Below are 12,247 nucleotides of genomic sequence, written 5' to 3'. Positions count from 1 at the left end.
GGATAACTGCTTTCTTCAAAAATGTCTTATTTTGTATTATGTACTGGAACATCATCATATAAAGAGTCACTAGGACTTCAGTTTGAGAAGTAATTACAGTGACTGTGGTTTCATCATTGTCTTTTTTAGAACATCTATTTTGATAAAAAAATGTCTGTAATTTGTTTTGTTTTTGCACGACATTTTCACTGTTCAAAAGATCGTCTGCAGTGACAGTCGGCGATTCATATTGTGTGATTTCAGAAACGAAACTCAAACGAACTAAAATGCTAAAACAACAAAATACAACAAAATTTTGATCAAAGTTTTGATACGCTTTCTACTAAAGTAAATTAAATTTCGTTTCCTATGCAAATCCTGTCAATTATTTATTCAGCAACCCAAGGGACGTAACTCGTGTTCGAACTTCCGGTTATTATCAATCGGTCTTCGACAGTTGTTTACAATGTTTGCTGTGAACTGTCTTTCTTCGTTAATTGATTAAAGATTTAGTGAGTATTGAATCTAAAGGTAGGGATAAACAGCTGATAAAGTAAGTGACTGTACAAGAAATTACTGTGAGCGACAGATCACGCTTTGAGTTTTTTATGAGGGGCGATTTGATTTTTTTAGCGTGAATCGCGCAATCGCACGGTCTGGGTTGGACACTGGGTCTTCAGCAACCCGTAAGAAGCTGCTAAGGGGATCGGATGGTCAGTCTTACTGATAGGTTGATGTATGTCATTGTATCCCAATTGTGTAGATCAATAGTAAGGATGTCAATAACTGGATTGTCTGCTCCAGACCTGATTATTTACAGATCACCGTCAAATAGCTGGAATATTGCTTAGTAGGGCATTCAACAACAGAGAGAAAAAACTCTTGCGTTTGCCCTAAATCGCTACTACTGCCACCACTACTACATCTTCTGTATGAGTGAGCGAGTGAGTTTGGTTTTACACTGCTTTTAGCAATATTCCAGCAATAATATGGCAGTGGACACTGGAAAATAGGCTTCACTCATTGTCAAACCCGGGGAATCAAACCCAGGTCTTTGCGTGACGAACCTATGCTTTAGCCACTTACCCTCTTATATATGATCTCAGTGACCCATAGGAATTTTTTTATCACAGTACCTTATTCTAGTTGTTGAGTAATATACGAACCAGTCACCATTCTAACATCCTATGGACCACTGTGTGATTGTCAGTCAAATATTAGCTGTAATATGGCTAACTGCAGCATTCTGCAGCTTTCACTCCCTCACATGTCTACATGCAATGGTAACTCTGCCACCTTCAGACGTCCCAGATACCTTTGAGCTTGTGTTCGAATTCTGGTAGGTCCCGATTATCTTTCCAGATTTATCAGCGCCATACCCTTTGCTCACCAAAGTGGTCAAGTCTGAGACCTGCATCACAGCTGGCTTTTCTAAAGCATCAAGCTGTTCTATGTCCACAAAGAAAATGCCATGACGTATTTTATCATGAATTAATTTAAATACTGTTTGGCACTGAAGCAAACTCACTCACTCCACATAGTTTACAGAGTTCCAGAAGTTCTCTGGTCACTAGGGGCATGTGTGGCCCAGTCGTCTAAGGCGCCGTGATTCGCTGTGCAGAGTTGCGTCCCTTAGGTTCCAATCCCGGTTCCCCCCGATTATGTTTCAAGGTTTGTCAGCACCATGCCCGTGCTCATGGGTGTCACCCAAGTGGTAAAGGTCTGAGACCTGCATCACTTCAGGCTCCCACATTAAGCTGACACGCCGTGATATAACTGGAATACTGTTAAAAGCGGCGTTAAACCCAACTCACTCACTCTCTGGTCGCAAGCAAAATACATGGAAATAGTTTAACATGGATTCTCCTCGAAAGAAAAGATTTGATTTGACATGAGATTTATGTTTGAAGAGTATATTTCTCAATATAGACATTTTCAAACTACCGTTTTTAACCTGTTGATGATATATACTGTTGGGAACAGTGAATCTGTGGATTTCTGCAAGATTTGAAAACCTAACAAACAGTAAACTCTGAGCACGAGTGTAATACGGTAATTCATTGAAGAGCTTTTTTATTCAAAAAGTGCTGAAATATGCCCTTAATTCATTAAGCAGTCATTTTTAATTTTTCTTTAAGTTATGACATTTTTAAGATTTACAGACAAGATAAATTTGTTTCTGAAGTTGTTGTTGGTAGATTCTTGAAGTAGATAAGTGTATATGTTGGTCAAGGAATAGATGTTTCCTTTCTGGTTCTACGTGTGTTAATGAATATCTGCTTACCACTTCAGGTGTCATAACGAGGGACCAAGACGCATTCATCTGAAAAAGCAGCAATATGTCACCAGCCTCACTCACCAGCCTCAGTTGCCATCCATCCTCAGTTTCCACTAGCCTCAGCCTCCAGCTTCCATTGGTCTTACCATCAGTAGTCAGGCAGTGAAACTGAAATTCCTCCTTCACCGTCAGTGTCCACGTCAACCTGGTACCTGTCCAGATGCAGTAAGTAAAACTAAAGATAAACAAATCATTTATATTATAAGAATTATTTGTTTAGGGCAAACATGTTCAAACATGTTCCCTGTCATATGCAATAAAGATTTTATTTCTGCTCTATATCTCACTTCAACAGCTGTCATACTGGTGCATGTATTCCCGAAACTCGTTTGTCGACTATCAACAACTTCAAAAAGGGCCTTACACATGTGCATTGATCGTTGTGTTTGTTTATAAGTCATTGAAATTAACAAAATACTGTTTCTTCTACAGGTGTGGCTACCTTCTCCAACATCTGCCAATTACACCGCATCATGTGTAGGAATTGACACCCTCTGTTATACTCCATAGCCATGTATCCTATCACTGATATATACAAAGTGGTTCTCTAATCAACTCATATCCAGCATGATACAAAGATTACAACTTTACATGCTGGTGTTTTCAGGATCTGGTTTTGTGTGTAACGATCATCCACTTCCAAGTCCCTGATGGTGTCCATGTGTACCTCCTGATGACTCGGCAGCTCTGAGGTGTTGAGGGGTGTTTTATGTTTCATGGCTCCTACTCCGACTTGAAACACCCACTAACACCTTCTAGTTGAACGATGACTTGGTTGTATTCAAAAGCATCTTATCAGGTAGTTTTTGGAGAGTGTCTTTTGTCAGGGAATTGTTTAAATGACTTTGAAACAGGAAATCCTTTCTCGTTGAGCGTGTCAGATCTCACTGGTATGTCTGAAGAAGTAGCAACATTACATTTGGTTGGTTACACTCAACAAAATATTTCAGTTAGTATTCTTGATACTCGGAGTTAAAGGTGGATATTCCTAATCATGTACGGTGCTGTGGTAGGATGTTGGCAGTATCAGTCTACCACTAGGATGGATGTTGAACAGAGCTAAGTGACAAGGTAAGTTTCAAACTGCACTTATTTGATGGTTTTGAAAGTATGAGGTTCACTTATGACAGACTGTTCCAAACAACTTTCTCCAGATATTCAGGACTCCCAGCCTTTCTTTCCCTTTATGGAACACCCCTGTGATAAATTCAATTCCAAAATATTTGTTCCTGGTGCATATGAAATGACATCTGATCACATCTGGACGTGCTCAGGTGGTCTCGCCTCAGCTGTAGATCGACTGCACCCGTCTACCACACCCACCTGCCTCACCCGTCCGCCACACCCGTCTACCACACCCGTCTACCACACCCATCTACCACATCTGTCTCATCTCTAGTCCATGGTAAGTAGTATATGAACGCTTAGTTAGCTGGTTACTTTATATGCACAGTGAAGACTGGAAACGTCTAGAGATGCCACTATATTGCACCTACAGCCTTAGACATTGGTTTGCAAATAATAATATCAACATTGTAAATATAGCTGCGATCAGCGATGTCGGGCTCTAGGATTTCTCATTTAACATCAGATTTCTATCCATTTAGCTGTCAGGAGGTTAAAAGTGTATGTTAAGCAAATGCCATGACAAGTGAAAATATAAATTTACTCATCTAGTTCTAATTTGTATCCATTTGATGAATACTTTGTGAATGATTAAACCATGCTATTTTTTAACAATGTGATAATTCACAGGTTTGTTTTGACGTACAGTCTTCTTTTCAACGACTAAATACGCTCGTTTGGGTGCTGGTCCCCTTTGATAAGCACCCGAAAGGAAGATGCACATTAGACTTGTGCTTCCAGCTTCACACAACCTGTTAACCGGTCATTGCTAGGGGAGGTTACTCTATTTGACCCATCTCACGAGTTAGGTGGCGCTCGCATTTCCCACCCAATTGGACAGCCATATTCAGCTTGTTGTAGTGCGAGACAAAAATGGACGTAATACGATAAATTTTAGGCTTTCATTTTTTTCTTTGTATCTGTGTTTACAAACTGATATTATGGGTTACATATTCAATGGCTTTGATGTTCATACTGATGAATTGTTGGATATATTGTACCTTTTGAAAAGTAGGTGCATCTCTTGCTACACATCATGTGGCTGGGATTTGTGGGATTTGCAACAATTGTCTCATCATCTCTACCGTGCTACTAATTTGTCAGTGGCAAAGCTCCCGATGACTTTTTGAGCAATTGTCGTTTTACTCGAAGGTTTCTATTTTAATTGGGTTATTACAATTTTCATTGGGTAACCAATATTTTTTCACTCATCTATTCATCACTTTATTGGTTTTTTACCAAAATGAGTAAGCATTTTAAGATTTGAAAAAAAATGATATAATATTTTAGATGCATGTAACAGTTCTAAGTATAGGCTTGACTCAGAAAGTAAATAAGCTCGTAATTGTGTTTTGGAAATTAGCTCTGTTGTATGCATGCTGAAAAAGCTTTATTGGGCATGCGTTTTTGTACGCAAGTTAATTGAAAGTAATTTGGTTTTGAATAGTTTTGGGGGGTATTTTACGTAAATACACAGCTCATCTGTAGCTCTGTTTTTGTGATCATCACATGAGCAACCAGTGCAACACTCAGACTTGTACACTGAGTTATAAACTCTCTCTTGAGGTGTTCCTCTTTTTTCAAGTTTCCCCTTTTTTGAGTTTCGTGAGTAATCTTGTGCCTCAATGGAAATTGGATCTGAGCATTTGGAATGTAAAGCAGTGATACTGAATTCATCAACTTGAGCATTTGTTGCAAAAATGTGAATGCAATCTGGATCATCTTCACCAGTTTCTTGTTGTTTGAGCATATCTATATCACTTGTTTAAAGAAGCTCTGACCTTTTCTGTGTTTGTATAATTAATGCAACAATTGTGCAAATGCAGGGTCTTTTTTGTCTCATGAGCTTGGTCAATGCTGCAATAGAAAAATTATCATTCCATGTGTCATATCCATTTCTTCCATCATATAATGGTGTTAACTGAAACAAGTCTCCAACACCAATTACAGATACATTTCCAATTGGGGAATAATCAGTTTGTTTCATCTGTCTCAGTCTACCATGAATGTATGATAACAGCTTGTGATCAACCACTGATTTTTATACCCCCGACAAAATGTTGGGGGTATATAGTTATACCAAGATTCCGTCTGTCCGTCTGTCCGTCTGTCTGAAAACTTTGTCCGCGCGATTTCTCTTAAACTATTCAGTGGATTCATCTCAAACTTAGTACATATAATCAGTGTCATATGAAGGGGTGCAGTCAAAAGAAAAAAATTGTTTTTATTAATTTTCCATTTTTTGATGAATTTTTCAAACCCTAACGTCCGTCCAAAAACTTTGTCCGCGCAATTTCTCTTAAACTATTCAGTGGATTCATCTCAAACTTAGTACATTTAATCTGTGTCATATGAAGGGTTGCAGTCAAAAGAAAAAAATGTTTTTATTAATTTTCCATTTTTTAATGAATTTTTCAAACCCTAACGTCCGTCTGAAAACTTTGTCCGCGCGATTTCTCTTAAACTATTCTGTGGATTCATCTCAAACTTAGTACATTTAATCTGTGTCATATGAAGGGGTGCAGTCAAAAGAAAAAAAAATGTTTTTATTAATTTTCCATTTTTTTAATGTATTTTCAAACCCTAACGTCCGTCCGAAACCTTCGTCCGCACGATTTCTCTTTAACTATTCAGGGGATTCATCTCAAACTTAGTACATATAATCTGTGTCATATGGAGGGGAGCAGTCAAAAGAAAAAAATTGTTTTAATTAATTTTCCATTTTTTTATGAATTTTTCAAACCCTAACCAGGGTTTCCCTTGACGCAGAATTCTTGCATATATATGACTTTCAATAAATGAAAAATCTGTCCAGAAATAAATGACTGCGTCATGACTGACGCAATTTCAAAATATCTATGTTGTTGTTTACCAGCTTTGGAATGAAAATATTACAACTACTCACCTGAACTTAATTTATAAACATTTTCCGAAGACAATATATGCAAACGCCTTAAAATTTACGTCTTTTTTTTAATTAATCGTCGTTTTTAGATGTAACATAACTTCGCATAACACCACTGCCACAGGCTAATTTGCAAAGCCTGTCACATGACCAGACTTTTCTCTCGTTTTAAAACAAACGCTAAAATCAGAACAGCCGGGGGCTTTACATATTGTTTTGCATAATTATATAGATATGCTACTAAAACTGTGCGACTGTCAGGTACACGACAAAATATGTTTATTCATCAAAGTGAACGTAACTCTCACACTCCGTGTGGCTTCGATGACAGCATGTGATGTAAACAAAGGAAAACTCCGCAAATGGACAAGGTTTTTCACGTTTCGGCATATTTTCTCACTAAAAGTTAACCATGACATATGTTTATCTAGATGTGTAGACTCGTAAAAAATGAAACAGAAGAAAATATTATCATTGTTGCGGTGAATTATGTGATTTGGCTCGGTCACAGTATGTGGTTAAGCGGAACCTATGGAACGGGGTAAACAGAAAGTTGTAAGTATCTGAGGGACACATGTTTTTGCCGAAATTTAGGTAAACATTATTGAATGAAATTTTAAATAAAATTAATAAAATAGATGACAAACATAAGGTCAGATATACAGAGAACACATTTTTATTACCAGATAGTGTAACAACAGGATTAACTTGCGTAATTCAATTCAGATTTTTTATGCTATTTCCGATGATGGATCATGACAGCCTGAAATGAGACTGAAGAAAAGTCTGTGCGTATTATACACGAGAGATATTTTTTTCAGGATTTAATTGCCCATAATTAGGGGTGCGTATTATACATGAGTGTGTATTATACACAAATAAATATGGTATATACGAAATGAAAAGCTTTGGGTGTGTTTGTTGTTGCTAACAAACTGTATTCAACCAGAAAATATTACGAGTGTTCACAATTCTTCAGTTCAACTTCACTGTTGATAGATAATACAAGATAACTAGATAAAAGATGGAAATGAGTTAGTGGTATTTAATTATAATCTGACATGAAATGTATTTTAATATCCATCCATGATTAAAAATTATGTCTCACGGTTGAGACTGATGTTATTTATTCATCCTGTATTAGTGTCACTGTAAATTGTTTCATGACCTGTGAAGTAATTAAAGATTGTGAAAAAATAAAATCAACAAACTTTGTTTTTCATTCATATATCCTTTATTTCTCTGTAGTACAATCAGCTGAGAACATTAATAAGCACTTGTTAACTTAAACTAAAGACATATAATATTTAAAAGATACTTAACTTTAAGTGTAACATTAACAGTGAACACTTTAAATTTCATTAATCATACAATAAAACATTTGACTCTCAAAAAATATTTTTGACTCCCAAAAATTCATAGGCTGAGTCAAGGTGACTCTCAGATATTGGAGTCTAGGGGGAACCCTGCCTAACCCTATCCTAGCTATTTAATTTGTAACTACTGACACACTAGGCGGGTCGGGGGTATTAGTGAGCGTGTCACTTTTGCACTTGTTTTATTGTAGATAAGAATATGAATATTTTGCAGCTTTGCTCACAGACTATTGATCTGTTCCTCACCAAGTGGCTGGTATGGCACTTTTGCATCAATTCCAAAGGACAGCGCACTGTGTATTGTGGATGCATGAATGTTAAATGCTGCAATACCAGTTGGAGCTACCAAAAGTACAGAGATATCATCTGGATAATTGTGAATGAGGGTTAGCAGTCAGAAGTAGGTTAAATGCATTTTTACCTTTGCTTTTTATACAAATACCATTGTCTTATTTTATAGAAAACATCAGCATGTTCCTCATTCATTGATCTGAGAGTCATTTAGTATCTGAAGCACCTCTGTTTTTGATAGGGTGTTATCAGTCTGTAGCAAATCTGGCATGTTTCTAGCAGTTTCTCCTTTTACAAGCACTGATATTCAAATATTTGTCACACTATTTGTCTGTACACAAGTTTCTCAAGGCATCAACTGTGTTCACACAAACAACCACTTCATAATGTGATCCACCAACATGATTTAGATATATACCTCTGCCAGTGTTTTGTGTGTCTGTGTTTATCTGCCTGCTTGAATATGTCAGCTATCAAGATTCAAGATTCTTTATTCAGTATTTTGGGCCATGTGGCCTAGAGTACAATTACAATAATTGCTGCTTCACGGGGTGTCAGGAAAATAAATACAGGTAGTCTTATTTCACATTAAATACATGATTTAAGTATAAGGACAAAGCCTTTACAATGTTGATATTTTTGGAGTTGAGTAGATTACATAAACTGTAATTATCATGGTGGACATTGGATAACCAAGGCAAATAGTGGTTTCTGACAGAAGAATATTTTGAACATATAAACAAAACATGAAATTTATCCTCTAATTGCCTCCCTTTACAGTGGGTACATAGATATAGACTCAAGTCTTCATTTGTATGTTTTAACTTTCGTAGCACTGTTAATCTTAAAACCGTTGGCGATATTCTGAATTTACAATATGCTCTCCTGAGTGATTTATTCGTGAGATTATTGATGTAAAATTCTGGCTGTAAAAGTGATTTCAAATTTGCATAATGTGACAGATATTTTGATGAAGAAATAGTCATGCCACTCTTGTGAATACATATCAATCAGCCTTTGTTTTATTTTTAGTAAAAATAGATTTTCATCACCAATATGTTGAGAGATCCATACAAATGAGAAGCCTGAAGAAAACAAAATATATCTTACATCAGACACCCAGGTGTGTTTATCATTATCATCTAACTGTTTAAGTAGATTGTAACATTGTTTTGGATATCGACATGGGTTCATAGTAGCAATCTCAACCAGTATTTAAGTACCCTTATTTTGCAAAACACGAACATATTTAATCGCCCAGTTTCACCAAGAATAGCTTTATTAGAGGCATATTTTCTGATACAAAGATAATTTTTAAAATAGGACGTATGTACTTTTTCTATACATTCATAATATTTTGCCCCCCAGATTTCAGCCCCAAAAAGTAATATAGGAGCAATCTTACAATCAAACATTGTACAAGCTGTTTTGAATGTTATATAGATATTTCTTTTGAAAGCATGATAAATGGCTCTAGTGGCTTTAGAAGCCTGTGATGCTAGGCTTTTACAGGCCGTTGACCAGATTAGCCTTGAGGAGAAAATTACTCCAAGATACTTGTAGTAAGTGACAAGTTTTACATTTATAGAACCATAGAACCATTTAGCGATAAAATGGTGCACGATTGGTTCCACAATCCGATGCAATTTTGGCAGAATCAGTTAAACTTTGCCATATGGTGTGCCACAACAGGATGTGGTGTATCTCTTTATGCCCCAGGATTTGAACTAAATAAGTCTGTTTTATCATTTCACGTGTACTATCAGATTAGACGTATACTTAAAGAAATTAGTGCTCCATTACCGCAGGATCGAGCATGGAATGCATCAAATAATCCGTACAATAGGTTCGCGTATGAACGCATTTGTCAGGAATTTAATATTTCTACGAGTAAAGATTGGCGTATTAAACGAATTAACCATGGTCTAGGTGTTCCGTACAGCGGACAAAAAACTGTTAAAGAAGAAAGCGATGATTTAGTTAAAAAAACTCATCAACCATTCGATCCATTTAAGTTGTTACAGAAAAACAATCTTTTTGTAAGATTGCATAATCTTAATCATAGCTGGGAACTTTCGAGTAACGATTGGAGAGGTTCTCTTATGAGTTTTAAGGGTGGTTTGTACAAAATTTGTACAATTGAATGATACCGCAAACGCTTGGAATGAATTTCTTAATGATAAAGCAGAAAATAATTTTACTAACCCAGGAGTTGTAAGAGTTAATGAATCAATAAGAACTTATGTATGGGCAATTCTCGGTGCCCATACACCGGTCCATTATTGGTTCTGGGACGGCGCTCGATGCGCAAAAACAGTTTGTCGCAAACGTGGAGGATGCTATTAATTCACCAGTTGACATACCATCTTCTATAAAACGTTATCAAGATGTATTACAGTACGCTCAATCCAAAGTAGACTACGTTTATGCGCCGGGACTATACATGTCTCCGAGTAATATGGAACTTAATATCGGTCAAGTGATAGGCTATAATAATAAAATTGTTATTGCTACCGATCAACAAATACCAGGTATAAATTCAGATATTAACACCGAATTAATAACGCAAACAAACACAGGCAAAACAGGAATAGTCAAGCCACAGACACCACAACCATCTACTGACGCACAACCACAAGTGCCACCGCATATTGTAGCTAAAAATCAACAACATATCGATGAAAAAACAGCGCTTATAGTAGGTGGAGTCGCGGCTGGTTTACTCATGATTTGGTTAAATAGTTCTTAGTGGATACGTACAACAGCCCTGCAATTGCTACGATCAGTGCCCACAAGTTTTGACTAAGCCAAGTGGTGGTCTTAGCTAATAAATTCAAGAGCCAGGAAACAATACTCCCTATTATACCGGGAAGTGCAGACGCGGCTTTCCCAGCGAGCATTCCCAGTGCTGAACCTAATGCTTTTAAAAGCTTTTTTATCCACTCTTTTATACCATCCGACCTAGGCGGTGTACCACCTCCTGTACCACCTGTGCCACCGGTTAACGCGAGAGTCAAAGTCGATATAATAAATCCCAACGCGGTTAAAATACTGGCAATGGTTATCCCCTGTTCTCTGAACAATGTTTTAATTTTATCGGCCAGTGTAGTGTCATCGTTGAGGACTTGATCGATAGTTTCTCGAATTCGACTGATTTGTGAACGAAGTGCCTTTCTATTACTGGAAGCTGCTTCGAGGTGGGCCGATCTTTTGTCTTTACGCAATCTTTCTGCAACGTGACGTCTACTGAATTCATCACCCGCCTGTTTAAGTTTTGTCTTCTCATAAGCTATATGCTTGTCGATTTCAGACAGCTTGGCTATATTATTGATGAGTTCTCCCCGCATTGTTTGCATTGCCTTGTCAAGACCTCGTAATTCCCTAATACTGAACTCTGAGGATGGTACCTGTAACGTGGAATTATCGTAGTAGGTATCCAAGGTTTCTCCTAGTCCGTCCGAGGCCACCTTCGAGCTTTCTTCCAAATTATCTATGTTACCGAGTACATCACGCACAGTCCGAAGAACCTTAGTAGTCTTCGCGGAAAGTTTTTCTCGTCGTGAGTAGTCCACAAAACCTAATTCATCACGAACAGTGCTGATGCCGTGTTTAGCGGCTATCGAAGGCAAGGCTAGGGGCTTACGAGTATGAGAATTCATAAGATCAATATCCGGAGCGCCACGCAGTCGCAATATTCCTTTACTATCTAATTCAAACTTTGAATAGTCACGACCAATTGGGGTTTCTTTAAAGGTATTGTAATAATTATTCACAGTTGATTGTAAAAGTTCATCGTTAAGATTCATGCCACCAAAGCTGGTTTCATCAGGACCCTCTTCGATTGTACTAGGGTTATCAAAATCATCTAGATTAAAATCATCTATTTTATATTAAACATAAGGTTACATAATTTCAATATAACAATGTCTTCGCAATACGGACGCAAGTTAAACCCACAACGTAGACTTTGAGATCCATTAGGGGTCAAAGCAATTCGTCAGTCTGTAACTATAACTAATAACCCGAGTACCATCGATCAGAATCAAACGCTTCTGGTTCGCTTTCCTAATCTCGGCGCACACGATGTGTTAGTTCCGGGAACTGTCTGACTAGCATTTACGATTAGTTTGACTTCTACCAATGTTAACAGGGAGCCCGTTCAGAACATAGGTCGTGCTATCGTTAAGAAAAACGCGATTAAAATTAGAGGTAATGACGTTTTGAGTATTGACA

The 12,247-nt window shown here is 37.3% G+C and overlaps 1 long non-coding RNA gene across 1 annotated transcript; it reads left to right on the top strand.

The window, feature by feature from the left end:
- The first annotated feature begins 2,280 nt into the window (after positions 1 to 2,280).
- On the top strand, positions 2,281 to 3,704 carry LOC124121911. The gene is made up of 3 exons (XR_006859100.2): positions 2,281 to 2,482; positions 2,750 to 3,388; positions 3,592 to 3,704. It is a non-coding gene; the product is annotated as an uncharacterized LOC124121911 (long non-coding RNA).
- The last annotated feature ends 8,543 nt before the right edge of the window (positions 3,705 to 12,247 follow it).

The sequence above is a fragment of the Haliotis rufescens genome, unplaced genomic scaffold, assembly GCF_023055435.1.
Source record: "Haliotis rufescens isolate VD_foot unplaced genomic scaffold, xgHalRufe1.0.p SCAF_16, whole genome shotgun sequence".
Lineage (NCBI taxonomy): Eukaryota > Metazoa > Mollusca > Gastropoda > Lepetellida > Haliotidae > Haliotis > Haliotis rufescens.
Note: the sequence above shows the minus strand (reverse complement) of the source record. Positions and strands in the feature narration are given on the sequence as shown.